The sequence below is a fragment of the Oreochromis aureus genome, linkage group 13 (genome assembly GCF_013358895.1).
Source record: "Oreochromis aureus strain Israel breed Guangdong linkage group 13, ZZ_aureus, whole genome shotgun sequence".
In the NCBI taxonomy this organism is placed as follows: Eukaryota; Metazoa; Chordata; class Actinopteri; order Cichliformes; family Cichlidae; genus Oreochromis; species Oreochromis aureus.
The window spans coordinates 23057993-23078383 of record NC_052954.1 but is presented as its reverse complement, the minus strand read 5'-3'; the positions used below and the strand labels follow the sequence as shown (position 1 = coordinate 23078383).

General features: G+C 39.8%; 1 protein-coding gene across 4 annotated transcripts in view; it reads left to right on the top strand.

The window, feature by feature from the left end:
* The window catches only part of chrm3a (cholinergic receptor, muscarinic 3a), an 85869-nt gene that overhangs the window by 4898 nt on the left and 60580 nt on the right, over window positions 1–20391 (top strand). The window contains exon 1 of one of the 4 annotated variants that reach the window (XM_039621390.1): window positions 2173–2527. The exons of 1 other annotated variant lie outside the window; for it this stretch is intronic. The gene's annotated coding sequence lies outside the window, so the exon portion shown is untranslated. Of the gene's footprint in view, window positions 1–2172; window positions 2528–10660; window positions 10786–13078; window positions 13202–20391 lie in introns of those variants that run through there. 2 more of the 4 variants (XM_039621391.1, XM_039621393.1) reach the window with 2 other exon arrangements.

Sequence of the window (20391 nt, the reverse complement as noted above, 5' to 3'; positions counted from 1 at the left end):
TAGGGGCATTGAGTGTTGAGATTACTACCCCTAAGGTCTTTCTCTTGTTGAGAGAATGGTTTCATCAGTCACATTGATTTTTTGAGCTATTTTCATACTTTAGTTATCACTCTGGGTGTAACCTTTATTGTGCAGAAAGCTCTGAGCTTTTTCTGTCTCAGTGCCCATCAATGAAGAAATTAGGTTTGCTTCAAGGCTGGCAGCAGTATTTTCTTTAACAATATTATTTTGTTAAAGAAAATCTGTGAAAATCAAAATCCAGCTTGTCATCAATTTGTGTTTGCAAACGGTTTTTGAATGTGATGCATATTTATTTGCATTATTTATCCAAACAGGATTTTTTTTTAACAATTTAGATTTGAATTTTATTTCTGAAAAATAAACCACAAGTATTTGTAGTAACCTCACCATATATTTTTTACAGGTTCAGTGTGCATTCACAAACAAAAACACTGTATTTTTTTTCTGAATACACTTTGCAGTTTCTACCACTTTTTGTCCTGCAGTGAACTTTGCTGGCCAACCTTTTCAGTCCGTTTTCTCCATATTTTATTTACTTCCCCTCAGACATCTTTTTTCTTTGCCTAACCTTTGCATATAGAACCTTGTTTTTTCAGCAAAGGCTATAGATTTGTTCAGGTACAATGCAGGTAAAAATTTATTTCCCTATTATTTCTGAGTACTCGGGTTCTTTGACTTGAATGAAAGAGACCATTATGAAGTGAAAACTGTGTCTGTAGACCAGTAGCCTACAGTAACTTTGTTATCAGTGTGCTCATGCAGTTCCTGAGGAATCAGACAGTGTGAAATTGCGCGATGGTGAATGTTGAGGCTCAGCTTAGAGTTTGTGTTTATCAAAACTCTCATGCTAGATGTACTGGACTAGAACCACAGACTGGCATCTCTTTACTTTTTTATTATGTATGACTTGAAAAAAAATGATGACACAAGACCAAATATGAATTTTACCTGGGGATTTCTGACACTTTTTTTCTATTACATGCTTTTTACACGTTAGGTAGGTAATCTATGCAGTGATCATTGTGGTGTAGGTTATTCCCAAAGTCCCAGATGTAATTTGCAACCTTCATTTGAAATGTTTGCTCCTTTGGCCTGGTGTAGACAATACTGAAATTAAATCTTTTCTATCAATATTTGTCCGTATTCTAACTTCATTATATAGCTTTTGGTTTTCTGCTTTGAATCTCTACAAAGTATCCAAGATTCTTTTAATACCCACAGATTAACCAGTCTATGAGGTCACAGGCGAGTACACGGCACACCCAACATGAACACCACCACAGGCTTACCACATCAGCAGCTTTCTAAGCCATCCCTTGCATCTCCTTACAACAGACACAACATTATGTAAGCCTTTACACACATATACGCCAGCATCCAGATTGAAAGAATTGGTTGGCACTCACAGGATGCAAACGAGGTGCTGATGGGAAAGCACACGCAGACAGTGTCATAGCCTACAAGGCATTAGGATGATGAGAGAACTGTAACATGTTGGAGGTATTCAGCACAATATCCTATTCATCTCTCTACACATTCTATATTTTCATAGAAATATTGCCCGCGCACTGGGAACAGGAAACGTGGGCCGAGGGTCTGCAGTGAGTCTGAGCAGGAAGCTCTGAGGTTTCATTCCACAAGTCCCTGCAGCCAGGCGTAATTGGCTTCCACATTCCTCCAAGGATTACCACTCACTTCTTATTTGTGTTTATATAAAAAAAATTTAAACATTTGCTTTGGCTCCCTTAATTATGCTCAGTGTCAAAACAGACACTGTTTCCACTTGCCTTGTTTTTTTTTCTCACATTGGGTAAAATAAACAAGTGAGTGGACATTTCAGCTCTCATTGAACACATTCAAATGTTTTCTCTCTGTTTTTATGTGTAAGGATCGGTGAACGGCTACAATAAACAACCTGAAGATGTTTTTTTTTTTTTTTTTTTTTTAATTTTATTTATAAAAATAAAAACAAAAAGAATGCATATCATCGCTCGTAATCTACGAAATATGAAATATTTTGTGTGAAACTCAAAAATTTGAAGCTTTGGACATGACACTGTCTGCAGTTGGGCAAACATAGCTGAAGCAGGGAGGAACCTGGCATGACTTTTACAGATTTCTGTCAGTCTAATCTGCCGCTGTGTGCGATGACTCCCTCCGGTTCCCCAGAGCTATTGTCTATGAATGAATATGGACTTCTTTTATTCCACGGGTGTGCCACCTGCCGGTGCGTCACGGCTCCTCTGACCAATCCCGCCGCAGTGACTCTCCGTGCGCCCTTGGAGATCCCGCGGTGCTCCTGACATCGCCGCCCAATCCACGTCTCGGTGACAGTAGAAGGTGCCGAGCCCCATTAGCTTAGTACCGTTAGCGCTTCAGATGTGATTAGATTGGACTGCCGTACTGCTGCTGTGCCAAACATGGACGCGTGACAAGTTTCCCTGGATTGTCTTTTCCTCATCTACTTCTGCCGCTTTTGACCGCGCGCATCCGCAAACGATGTGAGGTAGGTGTGAATAAGACAAAAAGCGAAAGTTTGGGAAATATTTTGTCAAGAAAAGTATCTTTTTACACTCCCACAAGCGATTTACAGCTGCTTTACTGTGCCGCGTTTTTCGTCCCACAACGCTTCGCTTTGAAGTTCCGGAAAAATCTGAATACAATTATTACATGCACTTGTTTCCAAAGCGAACACATTATATACAGGATAGCAATGCGGGTTCGATTGAGATCTGCTTTTGTTTAGATGCAAGTTTGAGAAAACAAGTGCCACTGCCGTCCGCCGGCTCAGCATCCATGCCCAACCCTTCGCGCTCTTCACATGTCTGTCCTGTAAAAAGACGACGTGGCTTCTGAAGCGTCATGCTTTAGTAAAGTTGAAAATCATAAATTCCTATCATGAGCAAAATCTTGAATTACCAGAAGTTCGACAAAAATCTCCAAAAAGAAGCACATTTTCACCAAAAGAGGTCGTCCTTAATGCGCAGCGTGTTCTTCGTCTTGTGGCACATGCATCATTATTTGCTTTCCTGATATAAAGAATTTGTTTCTGTATTGCTGTGGACCGGGAAGCAAATTAATAGCATTATTACATGGCAATTGGAAGGCATTTATTAACTCGGGTGACTGTTTATTTATGATGTCCATAGATGGCAATGTGAAGGAATGTTCCCTCTCAGTGAGGGAACATTTGACTTTGCACTGGATAATGAGTAAGAACAGAGGCAATGGCATCTGTGCCATAGTGCAAATATTTTTCTTTTAGTCCACTGCAGCAGTTATTCATCACACAAACCAGAGTGTGAGTTTGACAACACAGTAGCTGTAAAGAAATGACAGACTCCTATACACTCTGTGATTCCTTTACAGTTTCTGTAAACCTCGATAGTTTTAATACGTTGCACATATCAACACTACCAGCATGTTTTTTATATCTATATATCAACAAAACCATTGTTAGGGAACAGTGCGTCAAGTTCCGTATCGTGCTGACTGCTGGGTCTGTGACAAGTCTGTTAAAGGGTGAACAGGAATGTGTTGCGATGATTATGACTTTCCATTGCCTCCTTTGTTGAGAAATGCAGCGAGGACATTCACAAAAGAGAAAAAAGACACATGAGAGAGAAGGTGAACAGCAATAGAGCTTTCATTGTGTGATGTATTGTTTGCGCCCCAGTCAATATTGGTTGACTAATGTTTTTTTCAGGCTTTCCTCTCTTGATCGATGGTTTTGCTGTGGACGGTGCTACTGTTGTATTGATCATCATTATGACTTTTCCAAATAGGCTGTGGGTGGAGGATAGTACTACTGATCCTGGCGACAGGTCTAGATGGCTCTAAAGAACATGAAAATGTCTTTGCTTTTATCTTCTACACCTGTTGTTCTGCTCATACTGTAGGTTCCAAACTTGTTGACATCTACTGATATATAAAAAAATAAGATGTGCAGTATTGCAAGTATTTATAGGACTGATGTGAGGTGATAGTCTTCTATAGTTGGTAAGCAAAAGTCAAACTGTTTCCCTCCACTCAGTTTGATCATTAGAAGGAGGGGCTTGGATTTACTTTTTGAGAGTTTAATGATAAAATCAATGCTTCTTTTATGCCTGTTTGGCGATACCTCAAGCACTTGATTAGCTAAGCGTAGAATCAACACTGGAAACAGTAACCCAGGCTGCGACTTCCTGTAACAATACTGTAAATAGGCTGTACAAGTCCATACAACAAAAGTGTCAGATCTCTACACAAATCTCCATCTTATCCATTTCAGTTTTTAGTTAAAGTGTGCCAGATGTTTTAGGCAATGACTGGCACAGACAGTGGTGTATATGTATTAAGAAATGACAGGCTGCATGAAAAAGAAACACAAGAACGCAGAATATTAGATGAAATAAATAATTTATGATTCAGACAAAGGCGTCAGTACAAGAGTAAAACCCTGAGGCTGCAGTGTACTTTGACTGGCACCACCAGGCTACTTTTAGAGCAGAAAATAGGAGACAGTGATGGGTATTTTACAGGAGTCAGCTGGCCAAACAGACTGGCTAACTCCCCCATTGGGTTTCATTAGAGCTCGTCTTGATGTTAAAGCCTGTTTAATCCACTTTCACAGCCACACAGACCACAACAGAGCAAAGAACAGTGTCTATCTTTAGACAGCACATGGGCAGAAACTTTTCCATCTCAGTTCAATTATTAAAACAATAACACAAATTCCTTGTAGCTGGCCTTTAAATGTCTCAGTTTGAGAGGCTCCCTGGGCAAAACTGTGTGCTTCTGGTAATCACTAAAACTGATGGGACTGGTGTTTTCGGCTTCAGATAGAAGGGTGTCAATCAGTGCATGCTCAGTTATCTTATCCATAAACAGCTTTGCACTCCTTCTTGCATCCCCCCTTGTTCCTCCTGTGAGTAGATGGGCTGCTGCAGGGTGTGATTACGGTAAAGCCTTATGAGGTGAGTGCTTTGCCTGTTTGTCTTTGTCTCTGCTCTCTCTGGGCAGCTACTGTTGTTGTCCCAGGTTCATAGCGCCTGTTTTGCTTCAGAGACTCAATGCTGGGAAGACACTGGCTTCAGATACCTAATCTGCAGCTTGACATCTTTGACATTTAAAGCAGAAATATATATATATTTTCATTTATTTTAGGGCTGCGCTGCAGTTATATTGGCACCTCATGCAAAGAGCATGTTTTTAACCTAGCATTTATTTGACTGGGGGCAGCTCTTTATAGTTGGTGGCAATAAAGTGCCTCACTTAAGGCCTGGCAAAAATGCTGCTGTATGTTTACCTTAGGATATTGTGCATGTTCAGCACACAACTATACACACCTAACTCAGGATAATGCAGGCGAGGAATAGTTCAAGGGTCGGGCATTAGCCAGGAAAAGAAGAGTGGTTTATAGAGCTAGAGTGCAGATAGTTTGTGTTGTCTTTAGGTTTACAGGTGAATGTGTCAGCTGTAAATATTGCTCTGAGAGTCACTTGGCAGTTGTGCGGCACAGCAGAGTGTTTTCATACATGTTTGCAAATGTCAAACGTGCTATGATGCACTCAACTTTTCTCTGAATTTTTCTTTTACTTCCTCTGTAATATGTCACTGCCTCTTTTATACCCTCTGACTCTCTTCACTAAGCAAAACCTCACTTGAGGGAATTCATATTCATGTCTAATATATGACTGCTCTCTTATGTCTGCTTTCTACCAGTTCCTGTCAGATAAGTCAATAACTAGTTATCCTCCATCATTTTCAGGGGAGGTCCTGCGGGATACATTCAAGGCAAAGGATGGCTTTACTGTACGCATAGGGAGTGAGAAAAATAGATCAGGAACATGACAACAGCCAGTAATAGAGTGCCAGAGCGATGTGTACGCTGTGAGTCAAAAGCTACAAACAACAAGTGGCCCAGTTCAGATGTTGGAGAGTTGTGACTGGTACAGAAAAGGAGAAATTATGACAATGACGGATGTTTGAATTCACACGGACTCAAACTCTCATGCTCCTTTGTTCCAATTAATGTTGTTGTCATTGAGGGCTTGTTTATTATTCTGAGTTAATATGCTTTCACACGGTATTGATTAGAGTAAAGATTGCTTTGTAAATGAAACTCTAACATACAGCGGTCTTTCGTTTCCTCACTTCAGAACGGTTTTGCATTCACAGTAGCTCGTGAACATTGAAGTATATGCAGACCGAACACATTTTTTTTAACAATATGCTCCTTATACTCATTTGAACTGATGTGAGCCGAATGGTTAGTCATCCTAATAAAGTCTGGTTTGCCAACTAATAAAATTTTATGTGGGGATTGGTATTTCCATTTTCAAGTGTTAATAAGATGGCAATTATCCTCTGTTTACACATTTGTTTTAGCTTCAGTTTCATAATACTCAACAGCTAATAACTCTGAAATAAACAAATCCAAGACTCATTTAGAGAGCAGATTCGTGATACGTGTGATTTTGGGTGAAATGCTGTGATGTATGAGGAGTACGTGTCAGTAAGAAGAATGAAAGGAAAAAATGTGAAATGCTTAAACTTTGAGGAACACAACTAAACTCAGAGAGTCTTTTCAATAATCTTAAGAGACGGTGCATTTTTCTATTACAGAAAAGAGTGCCTGGATGTTTTAAAGGTAGCTTTCTTTGATCGTTTCTCTTTTGTTCCCCACACCGCTGGATTTTTCAAAGACCACGCCCTCTCGCATTTTCCAGACAATGCAACACTCACTGTCTATTTTTTATCAAAAGATATAGAACACCTACGTATAATGGTGTAAATTGTCAAAATTACCACCTTAAATGTTCAGGCTTATCAAACATATTGTCTGACATGCCGAAGAATGCTACTTCTTATCATTAAGGCGGCGCTATGTACTACACAGCTTGCTGTTATGGGGCATGATTACAAGTGACAATGATTTCTGTCAGCAGGGTATTTTATACAATTTTTCAGACTGCGGGAATACCACTCACTGTGTCACAATCCAGTGCTTTTCCTACTTTAATTGCAATTGCTTTCATTTTGCTGTTCTTTACAGATAAAAACAGAGTTTGACTGTGCTCTCAGAGGCAAAAGGCTGTAGAAAGTTGGACACTTTTATTTCCTTTCTCATAAACGTACAAATATTTGTCCTGTAGAGCCAAACGGGTCATCTGCTAATGGACCGGGCAGTTCTAGCTTCCCGTCCCTCAGCAGTTTTTACTGCACTTATAGTACAGTAACATCAAGTTGCTCTGCACTTAACTGTCTGCTCCGCCCTGCTGCACCACACACATGCACAAACACAGTGCAAAAGACACAAGCACACAGTTGTAGCACAACACATGAAAAGAAATTAGAGTAAAATTGACTTTTTTTTAACAGCAGACATTTTGACTTGTCACACTAGAGAAAACACAGGTGAATTACTGCTTTACCTGTCCCATGGCTTACTGAGACAGATAATGGAACCGAGTCACCTGTGCTTTTCCTACTGTGACAAGTCCAAATGTCTGCTGTGAAAAAGTAAAACTGCAGTAGAGACTCATGCTGGGCTGAAATGAAACAAGTGCATTTGAATGCACCACCATGACCACTTCTTCTATCATTCCTCTATCGTTGCCTTAAGACCACCCCCCCACGACAATGATAAGCTACTAATGGCATGCCGGGGTTGAAGTAATGCTATTATACATAATAATAAGCGGATGATTTACACATGCTATTAAAACACTTATGTAATAAGGCTAATCTATATAATTCAGTGTGAATATTTGTTTTGTGAGAGATGTAAGTAAAGAGAAACATGTGGTACAACAAAAAATGCCTTATTAATTCTTCTAGTCTTATATATCACGTAATATGCTCAGGCACTCGTATTTCTGGAAATTGTAATGATGCCTTTTCATTATCAGAGATGATGGCAGAGAAAGCCTATTTTACTAATGTCACAACATGGATCTCCTAATTTAAAAGTAGATGGAGAGTGTTTGAAGTCTAATCATTCCAACACAAAGTTAGATTAGACGATGCTTTGTGATTTGGTTCCTGTCAAGATGAGTTTGTCAGACTTTATCAGTAAGTAAGTTCTTTTTAGGATTTCACCATGAAATGTTTTAGCACATTACAACTGAAAAATGCCTGCTGCACTTTTTTTTTGTGTTTTATCCAGTTGTTTATCTCCGTCAGTCTCTCTCTTGCTTTTGTAATCCAGCTCATGAGGCTCATATTAAGTGAATCAAATTGTTTGCCAGGCACTCAGCTTGAATGCATATCTTGACAAAATCACATTTTTTGGTGTTTTGCAATGGTTCATCTCCAAATCATGTCAGAGGTTGGTGTAAGGTGAATAATTTTCTAACATAAATTATTTTAGATGAGTGACTTCTGTGTTGTTTTTCTTTTAGTGCCCCATGGGTTTTAGCAAGTGACAAAAATGTACATTTTTCATGACAGATTCCCTGCTGTTTTGCGAAATCGCAAGTACAACCTCAGTTCCAATTTGTTGTGCAACAAAAGGCCCAAAAAAGGGTTACTAATAAAGAAACAGCTAGAGGAAAATTTTGTAACAAATTAGGTTAATTGGCAACAGGTCAGCAACATGATTGAATATAAAAAGAGCACCACAGAGAAGCAGAGTTTCTCAGAAGTAAACAGATTTACCAGTCTGCAAAAAAATGCACGGTTTCAGAAAAAATGTTTCTCAATGTAAAATTGGAAAGGCAGTATTAATAACTGAAAGATATATGCAATGCAAATTTTAAAGCAACATTTATTCTCATCCAAACAAAGTCTTTTTCAGGGAAGACCTTGCATATTTCAGCAAGACAATGCTAAACTATATACTGCATCTACTACACCATGTGGCTTTGTAGTAGAAGAGGTGCTGAACTGATCTGCCTTCATTTCATATCTTTCACCAGCTGAAAACATTTGGCACATCATAAAACAAAACATACTACAAGAAAGACACAAGGCCGTTGAGCCCTTATCAGACAATTTCCAAACATCACCAACTGGTCTCCTCAGTTCCCAGATGTTTACAGATGGTTGTTGAATGAAGAAGGGATGCTACACAGTGGTAAATGTGGCCCTGTCAAAACTTCTTTTGTCATCAAATTCAAAATTACCCTTGTTCTTTCTGAAAATTGAACATTTTAAACATTTGATATGTTTTCCATGTTCGATTGTGCAAAATATATGGGTTTATTGAATTTGCATATCATTGCACTATGTTTTGATTTACATTTTACACAGTGTCAGAACCTTTTTGGAATTGGGGTTGAAGCTCAGATGTGTTTCATCTACATTGATCCTGTCTGTTCATCCCTCAGAATGTGTCTCAAGCTCCTTTACACCTATGAAGTACCTTGGTTCTTTTTTTTAACTCTCTTTCATTTAACACCTGTTGCGCAATTAAAACAGGGCAGATCATCTTCTACCAAAGTTGAACTCATAAAAAACTGCATAAGACAGACAGTGGCAAAAAAAGTTTTAAAAAGGTCACCAGATGATCAACAGCATTTCTTAAAATCTGCACCTGTGTTCATCTTGATGTTGTGATTTTTAAGAGTAGTGTCGATTTGCATATACATTTTAACTCTGGTTGATTTTTATATAGTTTTGATTGCATAGATATGATACTATGGGCTATTATACCATTTTCTAGAAGAGGAAGAAGAAGAATGTGTTAATAGTTTTCCTTAAACTGAATGTTGAACTTAGTTCTGTTTGTGAAGTTTGTCATGAAATCATCTGTTCTTCCCCATCCATCAAGAATTTGAGCAGATGCTGCAGTCATGCTTTATGGATCAAATGTCGTGTTACAGTTATTACATAGTGTTACACACCAGTTTTTGTTACTCACTAATTCGCTTATTTTTAACTGCACTTCAACTGATGATTATCTGTTGCCTCTGGTGTAGCTTTACGCCCGTCTCAGTATTATCATTCCTTGGAGTTTGCACCAAACGTTAAAGTTGAAAATGTCGTGCTCAAAGTAAAGTCAAATGAAACACTCTTCATGACACTTCTTTATGTTTCCCCTGAAGCAGGTCTAAGAGTGGCAATTTATGCCGTTTTTGAAGGGCGCTTGATCCAGTGCCTGTCTTTGAATCTACCTTTTTCGTCTGGTTGATTGGCATTTAAGTAAGAAACAGTCAGTTGCAGAACTTGTTCGAGGCTAGGGCAAGATGTAGAGCATGCCCTTGGGCTAAACTCTGTAGAGGGGAATTAATTCAAGCCAACAAGGCTCTCAGCCTCCAGGCATTTTGACATTAGACTCCAAAGCAACAAAAGTGTATTTGTATTTGTTTCCTTAGACTTTCGCCAAATTGTTTTACTGTCAGCGAACTGCTTAAGAAGTGTTTGGTTCGATACTTTATTATTTTGTACTCCATGGTGAGTTATTCTTATTGGACAAGTTGAAAGCTGAAGCTGGAATTAGACAAGAGGGACACAGATGTGCAATGTTTTATGGGGATTTCACGTTCTTCTTAATGGAAAGTAGCGCACATACTTTCCTGCAGCGAGGGAAGTCAAATGAGCCTAAAAGTTAATGCAAATGGTTCCTACAGGTGCTTCCACTTTAGTTGATTACAGAGTCAGTGTTGGAACAAACTGTGCTACTGCGCCCTTTGTCTGCAATATTAGGATAATATGGCACTGAGAGTAGTACTATATATTGCTTTCAGAATGGTATGAAAAAAGCATGTTTCAAAAGTAGAAAGACATGGATTCATCCAGCAGCAAGATAACGACCCAAAGCTTTGGAAGAAAAGACTTGTGGTGAGTTTGAATGATCAAACACCAACATAGTCTGTGGGCGTTCAACCCCATCATGCTGGCTATGAGCTGGAAAGGACGAAAGCAAAGCAGACTAAAAGTGCAATAGGGTAGGAAGTATTGGTTTAACTTTTCGGTGATTCATTTATATTGGAGATCTTTTTTTCTAAACTTTCCCCCCATAAAGATGAGCGCCTTCCCTGTGTCATTAATGACAAGTTTTGATACCTCAATATATATCTATAAAGACATGGTTTGACTATAGAAAGGTAAAACTTCTGATGCAAACCTTGTCAGAAAAGAGCTTCAAGTGGTACTCCAGGGTAACCCTAATTTAAAAAAAAGAAAAGCAATACATTTTCTTTTAGTACCATAAGACAAATCAAATCAAATCAAATCACTTTTATTGTCACGTCACATGTGCAGGTACACTGGTACAGTACATGTGAGTGAAATTCTTGTGTGCGAGCTTCTCAAGCAACAGAGTTGTGCAAAAATACAATAACGTAAAACAAGCAAAAATATAAAATGGCTAATCTAAAAAGTAATAAATATGTGTACAATATATAAAGGTATATACATTACTGAACGTGTGTACTAAATATGTTTTTCTACGTGTGTGTGTGAGTGTGTATATACATGTTTTACAAATGAAATAAAGTAAACAATAAAATAAGATATATAAAATATACAGAGGTTGGTATGTGCAAAACAGTGGCATTAATGTACAGTATGGAGTGCATAATGTTGAAGTTCCAGTAGTGAGGGTGAGGTGTCTATGACGTGTTCAGCAGTCTGATGGCCTGGTGGAAAAAGCTGTCTCTCAGTCTGCTGGTACGGGACCGGATACTGCAGAACCTCCTTCCTGATGGAAGTAGTCTGAACAGTTTGTGGCTGGGGTGACTGGAGTCCTTGATGATCCTCCCGCTTTCCTCAGGCACCGCTTCCTGTAGATGTCTTGGAGGAGGAAGCTCACCTCCAATTATCCGTTCAGCACACCGCACTACTCTCTGGAGAGCTTTGCGGTTGTAGGCGGTGCTGTTGCCATACCAGGTGGTGATGCATCCAGTGAGGATGCTCTCAATGGCACAGCGATAGAAGGTCCTGAGGATGCGGGGGCTCATGCCGAATCTTTTCAGTCTCCTGAGAAAGAAGAGGCGCTGCTGCGCCTTCTTCACTGTTTTGTTTATGTGTACTGACCACGTAAGATCCTCAGCCAGATGTACACCAAGGAAGCGGAAGCTGCTCACTCTCTCCACAGCGGCGCCGTTGATGGTGATGGGGTGTGTACTCCTCTGCACCTCCGGAAGTCCACTATCAACTCCTTTGTCTTTGCGACGTTGAGGGTGAGATGGTTGTCTTGACACCAGTGGGTCAGGGCGCTGACCTCCTCCCTGTAGGCCGTCTCATCACCGTTGGTGATAAGACCCACCACTGTAGTGTCGTCCGCAAACTTCACAATGATGTTGGAGTTGTTAGTGGCCGTGCAGTCGTAGGTGTAGAGTGAGTACAGGAGAGGGCTCAGTACACACCCCTGTGGAGCACCAGTGTTCAGTGTGATGGGGATGAGGTGGTGCTGCCCAGTCTGACCACTTGGCGTCTGTCAGACAGGAAGTTAAGGATCCAGCTGCAGAGGAGCTGCTCAGTCCTAGATCCTGCAGTTTCCTGTCCAGCTTTGAGGGAATGATGGTGTTGAATGCTGAGCTGTAATCTACAAACAGCATTCTCACATACGTGTCTCTCTTCTCCAGGTGTGACAGGGCAGCATGGAGTGTCAGGGCTATGGCATCATCAGTGGACCTGTTGTGGCGGTATGCGAACTGTAGAGGGTCCAGTGAGTCGGGTAGTGCAGAGCAGATGAAGTCCCTGACCAGCTTCTCGAAGCATTTGCTCACAATGGGGGTTAGGGCTACAGGTCGCCAGTCGTTTAATGAGGAAATGGTGGAGGATTTGGGTACAGGGACGATGGTGGCCATTTTGAAGCAGGCTGGGACTACAGACAGAGAGAGGGAAAGGTTGAAGATGTGTGTAAACACTCCAGCCAGCTGAGCCGCGCATGACTTGAGGACGCGGCCGGGAATCCCGTCCGGACCAGTAGCTTTGCGTGGGTTCACGCAAAGCTACTGCTGAAATTGCATTGCATCAATTTCAGCAGCCCCAACAGATTTTTTTCAATGCACAGCCACTAAAGTTTAGTGAAAAAATAAAAATGTAAGCTTTACCTTTGTGTTTTTTTTCTTCAGAAGGTAACACAGAGCAACAGTACTGATTTAGTGTGGATCAGGGAAAGCCTACTTTCCCTTGCTGGTATTTTCACTCCTCTACCTTTTGTGGATGGTGCAGTATAACTCTTTAACATCTACCTGGGGATTACTTCCACTTAGCAAAGTGATAATGATCTCAAGGCCATTGCAGGAATGTGTGTAACTTGGCATGACATGAAAGCTTTGTTGGAGAAGTGTAATGACATGAATCACTGGACAAGGCTTTAGGAGCAGTCGTCTGTTTTTGTGCGCCTTTATCAGCTGTGGAAACCCTTGGCAATAGCAAACACTGGGCACACACCTTATCAAACATTTTTGCCACAGAACAGTTGCAACATTATTTGTGTAGCCTTGGATCTAATTTCAAGTCAATGTAGAAAGAGTTCCACGGATTCTAGAGGTCTTACAGAAATGAAGTGATGTGAGGGAGCGCCAGACAGCCATAGTACATTAAATTTAGTGGTGTCTTTAGGATGATGAGCAGGCCAGGAACAACAGAGGATTGATGGAACTGCAGAGCGAGTCTCCATACAAGTTTTTTGGCAGGGTAATGTTGGTATTAAAAAAGGAAACTGTTTATTGGCTTGGTACCCTCTGTGTTTCTATGAAATGTAATCATAACCTAGGGCGAACATATTTATTGCATACAGAGGCAACACAGTGGACTTGCAGGAGCTGATTATTTATCAATATTCTGTCAGCTAAAAATATAGTGTAAACATGAAAATTCAATGGTTGAATCATGGTTGATTTATACATCTGGATTCCTGGCGTGAGTTCAGTTTAAATCTCTTCAAATGAAAGAGGCAAACAGGGAAGACAAAGGACACTATGGGCTTGTGTTGTCGCGGTGTAGCGGGGCTGGCAAAAGCACAAAGGAAGGCGCCATCTTTAGTTTTAGTTTGGGAATTTTGCTGCTTCAAACAAACCTGCTTGCGCTGAGCAGGATGAAGGAGCACAGCTGATGTTGTGTTCATATAGATTAGGAGGCACAGTGCAGATTTGCCGTTGCCTTTTTGGCATGACATTGCGTCTCAGGCATTCTGTATTACTGTCAAATATTTGCTCTCATATAGATGAACTTTTCTCACATTCAAAACAAATCGCACATATCTTCACACGTATCATGCTGCCTCCGTCTCAACTGCGTGACTGAAGCTGGTCGAAAACACGAAGGGCAGGCGACGTTACCTTTGGATTAGTTAGCAAGCTATCAAACAGCACGTTTAAAAGTCAGTCCAAAAAATGTTGGCTCACATCTTCCTTCATTTGAAGTTGGTTTCACTGGTTTCCCCCCCCTTCTGGTTTCTGTTTACACACTACCAGCGGAGCGGAGGAGATGCTGTCCTGCTGCTGATTGCGATCACAACACTGTGAATGTGTGTTTGTTTGTTGTGATTAATGCAAAAGATTCAGGACTTGTATGATCGTTTAATTCATATTTATATTTTGGAAGAAATGCAGCAGACTTTATTGTAGCAAGTGTTACTTTGGCAGATACAGACAACTATAGGAGTAGGAGTTGCTCTGTGCGCTTACTGAGATCTACTGACTTAAACAATTATGTTTACACTGGCACTGTTTATTTGTTCCACAAATAAATTATTCTGCCATGCAGCAATTTATTAAATACTATAATTACAATATAATCGTGCACGTAGCTTTGAATAATAATAAAATAATAAACTACTGAAAGCGCGATAACAGAAGGCATTCTGCTGGTAGGGTGAGTTGTTGCAGTTCTTCTTTCGAGAGTTCACATATTTCATTAAAATGACGACATATTGCCGATGACCCCGAGCACTCCTGAAGTTTTCTTCCAGGCGGAGCCACCTTTTTGTTCTTTCTCGCTGTTCATGTTTACTTAACAGCTCTTTTTTATCCAGATTAGTCTCACTAAAGCTCTTTAAAATAATCTCATTAAATCTCATTTTCAACTGAGGCACGAAGGGGCAGTTAAGAGTTTGCAGTCATCTTCCTCATTTTCCTAAAGCTGCTATCGTTACATTAGTTGCATCCTGCTTAATCCTTAGCTGGTGAGAGCCACCAGGGGAGATGGATACCCCTGTGACCTCTTTGCTGTCTCTCTGTTTATTATTTGTACTTTGGCTATCAGGATCTGAGGTGATATAATAAGTTAACAATGATCGACCGTTCTTTGGAGAGCAAGTGAAACACAGTCTGAGTAATTTCCCTGGTTTGGTAATGACCCCGTTTATTGTGTCTCAGCTTTGGACAGGAGTTTGAGCAGAGTGCTTTGCTTTCCATATATCATAATCAGGATGTGGCAGAGGTTATTTACATTGTTCACAATCCAGTGTTTGGGCTCCTTCTTAATTCCGAGTTTCACTTCCAAGAACTATCCTGTGCTAATGTGAAGAAAGTTAATCACATTACTGCCAGACCTATGTGTTTTAATTGCTAGTGGCTGGGTACAATTGGGATTTAAACCACTTGGCCTGTGCTGTAATGCTTTGTTAGTGAACAGTAACATTAACAATGCAAGAATACTGAGAGCTTTTGACTCTGTAGACAGTTGAAATTCCTCATGTGTTTTGACTCTTTCAGTCTTTGCAGCACCAGGTGTCTAAGCCAAGATTTATTTGTCTCACCGCTGAATGTGTCTAAGAGCAGCCGAAGGGTGAAATGCGAAATCTGTCAAAATGCTTAAAACAAAGTTGTGTTCTAATCAGGTTATTTATGTGAAACAGATTGTCCGGGCAGATGTTTTGGATGCTCCGGTTTACAGAATAATTATCTTAGTACAGGAAAATGTGCAGCCCTGCAACTTTTGAGCGCATGTGCTGATTCAAGCAGTATTAAACTTTAATGCATCTTGTAGAGATCTGTCACACAGATTCTACAACACACAGTAGACTGTGTATCAACTTCTCGACTTTCCCGCACAAGGCTGTAGTGTGTACTTTTATTAATGCATCTCTGCAGAGTACAGTGCAAGTACTTGACGGGACTAAAATGGCCTAACCAAACAAATTCATTGAATCTTACTTTATTTGGGTGTAGGAGAGAGTGAGAGCTTCAAGAAGAATTCCCTTTGTGTCCTTATGAAATGGTTCAAAGAGCCATGGAAAAAATGAAATGACAATTCATGGGGCAGATGTTTGCATCCAAGGCAAGACATTCTTCCCCTGGAGCTGCAGTCACTTTTCTTTGTTTTGCAGAACAAATTTGAAAACATGACTGCTGCCAAAGCATAAACATTTTCTGTTAAGTTATGTAAGTTTGTTATCATTACTTCCCCACCACTGGAATTGCAACAATGTAATACCTCAAAGGAAATAATTACTATGTTTCTCTCTCTGCTTTTGAGCTAACAATATGCCACGGGTGATAAAAGTAGTAAGTGTCCGGCGAGTGAGAAAAGAACGTTCTATCGTGTTGTATTGTTGCTGAGTCACTGCTTTGAGAGTGTGCACTTATTAGGAGATTTTTGGGGCTGTTTTTAATAAATCTCTTGCTTAGCTGTTCGTTATTTTATTTACCTCTGTTGTGCTATCTTTAGCATTTGGAGGTCTTCATGTCACAGTATTTTTTTTCATAGTTGCATAATTCAGAGGAATTTAGGGAGTGGAATAAAAAACCCCTCATCTCTTAATAATCACTGAATTTATTTACTCCTAGAGTGCTACTGGGGGCATCCTTTTCCTGGCTTATTTTTTCTAGTTCACAGACTTACAGCATGTACTTCTTGTTCTTATCTTTCATGCACACTTCACATTGATCCCCACTCTTCCCGGCTCCTCTGTGCAAAGGCACCATCCCTCACCACCATTAGCAGGTCTCGTTGCTGTAATTGTACGAGCGTGTTCACACTCAATGAAAGCAACAGTGGAAGGGACAGGATGTGGCCCAACTTAACACAACACTTGTCTGAGCAGCAGGGTCATTTGATCTCTGCTTGTGCTTCATCCATCAGAATGACATATGCAAATAGCCTGGTGTACATCCATAAGACCTCTACATATCAGTGGCTCCTGGTCATAAGTCTTGCCTGAACGTGGCTGTGTATTTTTAAACTTTTTGCCCCTGGAGTTTTGAAGGATTGAAAGAGCTACCGTCATGTGCCACCCCTTATATTAAGCTATTTAGAATACATAAGGAAAGAAAAGGAGGGTATGGTGTATTGGAGATTTACATTCTCCCATTTGATAACTCTCACATGCTCTTTTTTGGATCCTGGCAGAGATAGACAGTACAAGGAATAGAAGATATAATATTTGTGAACTTGAAGAGCACTCTCCTTGAAGTAGCAACTAGAATAGATGGACTCTAATCTGCGATGCCTGGCTGAATTTCACCCCGAGGTGATCCGTGGACACAGGAGATTAAGAGTTTTGTAGTCTCATGTGTGTGAACCTAAAAAGAGTTCCTGTATTATCGTCGTGTGACTTCCAAACCAGAGAAAATAGCTAATGTGATAGAAACAAACTGATCCCAAAACACATCAGTAAAACCAGCAGCGTGTCTCTTAATGGAATTTGCATGTACAACACGTTCTGCAATTGTGCAGTTTTCTTTTTATTAATCCAAAGCTAGCAAAATATTTTTGACATGGTCTATCAAAATTTAATGACACCCTTTCCAAAACCAGCCATCCCACAGTGCCAACAGCGTCTTAACTTTTTTTTTTTTTTTACTTGATCTTACACCTCTGAACATATGGCAAGTGCAAGGTGTCATGTGGATTCAAGCGACTGCCCTGAATGAAAAGAAAGTGGAAAATTCATTTAGCTCAAGTTTGAGCGAGCAATGTATCACATTTATGATGAATGATTATGAGTGTTTGAGTTTTTCTTTAGGTTTCAGATTTCTTCAGAAGTAGCTTTCCGCATGTGCTTTGAAAAAGTCCCGTGGTTTCACAAACCAGTGCTGCTTTTAAATTCTTCTTCATGAGTGTCTGACTGTTTTGGAATAGTTGAAGAGATGTCATGGTTGGCGTCGGATACGTGCGCAAATCCATTTTGCTCCATCACTGGCTCGCCATTTGCTTACACTGAGTATAACGAACCATTAATTCGCCGCTGTCACTTGCCGCTCACAGTCACTCTAAGCAAAATTAACTCTTGATCCAGCAGAGCGAGGAAGGAACAAACGCCGCTGTCATTCTAAACAGCAAACTGTGAATCAGTTTGTGTTGCGTTAATAAGGTTGTTACGCTGTTCTCTCTAATGCGTTTTGTTTTGATTGTATTTTGCATTTTTGTAATTTTATTGCCTCTCATTATTCCACAACCTTGTATTTATCTGTGCTGCAGGTATTTTCAGACTTTGAACAACAAACGATTCTCTCTCCTGGTGGGTGATAGTGCTTCATTTTTATTTACCTATTTTTTAAACAAAGCATTCCCTGAAACACCGAACAGTTTACATGTTATAGAGCAGGTACCACACAGATATTTGAATCTAAGAGATTACTTCTGCTTGTGTTTGGGGGTAAGAGGGTTTTTGTGCCTCAGCTAAGTAAAAAGAAAATCAAGATTTGAATTCTAGTTTTGCAACTAAGACAAAGAATGCAGAAATGTGTAAACAATTAGTTAAAAGAAATGAATCTATAATTCAAATAGCTGAAAGTAATTGATAAATGGCTAAAATGCTTAGCTTTTGCTAAAGCAGGATAAGCAGAGGTGAAAAATTCAAAATGGCAAAAATCTGCAAAAATAGTTTCTATAGCTAATTTCTCCTCTTTAATAAACTGTACAGTGGGATATGTGACTTGCCCATTCAAATTTATTAAGGCCTCCAGTTTTTTAATATTAGCATTTTAAAGCCTGAACCATGAAATAATTTAAAATGCTTTGCGCAGTTTATTTAGTTTTTTGTTTTTGTTTTTTTGGTGGAGGGGTGGGGGTAGAAGTCATGGTACTGGCCATGTATTAACTATAATACATTTGGCTTTGAAGGGTTAGAGACGTGGTCACTTTGACTGACAGATGGATGCCAGCATGGGTGGTTGTAGCCTGCAGCTGTGTCTCGTGCTTTGCCTTAGCTAATTCAAGTCACTGAAATAGACTTCTCTGTGGTGTTGGTGCTTTCCGGAAAATTTCTAATGCAGTTATCTGGCAAATAATTGCTCCTGCCTGTCGTTAATTGTATTGTGTTGTATTTACGCAACAGCTTTTATTAGTGACATTCTAGTATTTAATTAGTATGTTACATAGCACCATTTAGTAGTTATATTTGCCCAGTGTGATGCACTCACATGGTCAGTGTGTAGTTTGTTAACCATATTAGTTGATAACTTGAGCGGGTAAAGCTCTACCCTCTCATCCATATATGGTCACTTTTAGCTCCAAAAATCCAACATTACAGAAGCCAAGTTTTTACCTTCAAAATCGGACTGGTGATGTCACGTTAGTTTTATACAGTCTATGGTTTTGCCAAACCAACTGCGTAAAAAATAAATCCAGATTTGTACAAACTGCACATCAAAGACAGAAATAGCCAGATTAGCTGTTAATCAAATGCCACTGGGTCAAAAAAAAATGTCTTTATCGAAATAATCTGATTGATATTTCTTCCTTTGAGACTGCCTGACTGGAGCACTGGAGCAAAATCATTATCTGTCCATCTATGGAGAAGTTTTGGCTGTCATAACTAGAAACGCACTGATCACCCGATCATGCTCACGTATGCCTCGTTATAAGCCGGTCCCTTTCAGTGGTGCAGGTGTAGCCGCAAGCCAACAGCCTCAGTAGGAGCCTCGTTATGAGCATCCAAGGAAAAGAGGAAAAAGTTTTATCCTGTTATCTGGTGATGTCATAAACATACTAGAAAATAATGCCATGCCTTTTACTATTCAGGATTATTATAAAGTTGTGTTTTACAGCTTATTACATTTTTATTACCTTTTTTATTCAGTTTCTTATTTTATTTTATTTTAAGTCCTCTCTTTCACTCTCTGCACAGCATTTTATTGGATCTTCACTTTAAACGTTCCACAAATAAAGCTCAGATCTCTTTTCTGTTATAGCTCAATTTCAGTATGAAGATCTTGGGGGTCCCCATTACTGTTTATGACTTACTGTTTGTGCAGCATTAAAAGGTCAAACTGGACAAATAACTTGTGAAAAAACAAACAAATGGCCTAAAGATGCTTTTTTTCCCATGATTTCTAGATGCAAGGTAAACATATCATTCTCTCTGAAGTGACTTCTTGAACACACAAACACTTCTCAGCATTATACATGCTTAATTATGGCCATAACATATTAAAAATCACCCAGTAAGTCTCACAGATGTATGAGAACAGAGTATATTTTTTCTGTGTGTGTGCTTGTGTGAGACACTGAGTGCGCTCTGATTAAAGAGATCAAGGGGGCCAGATT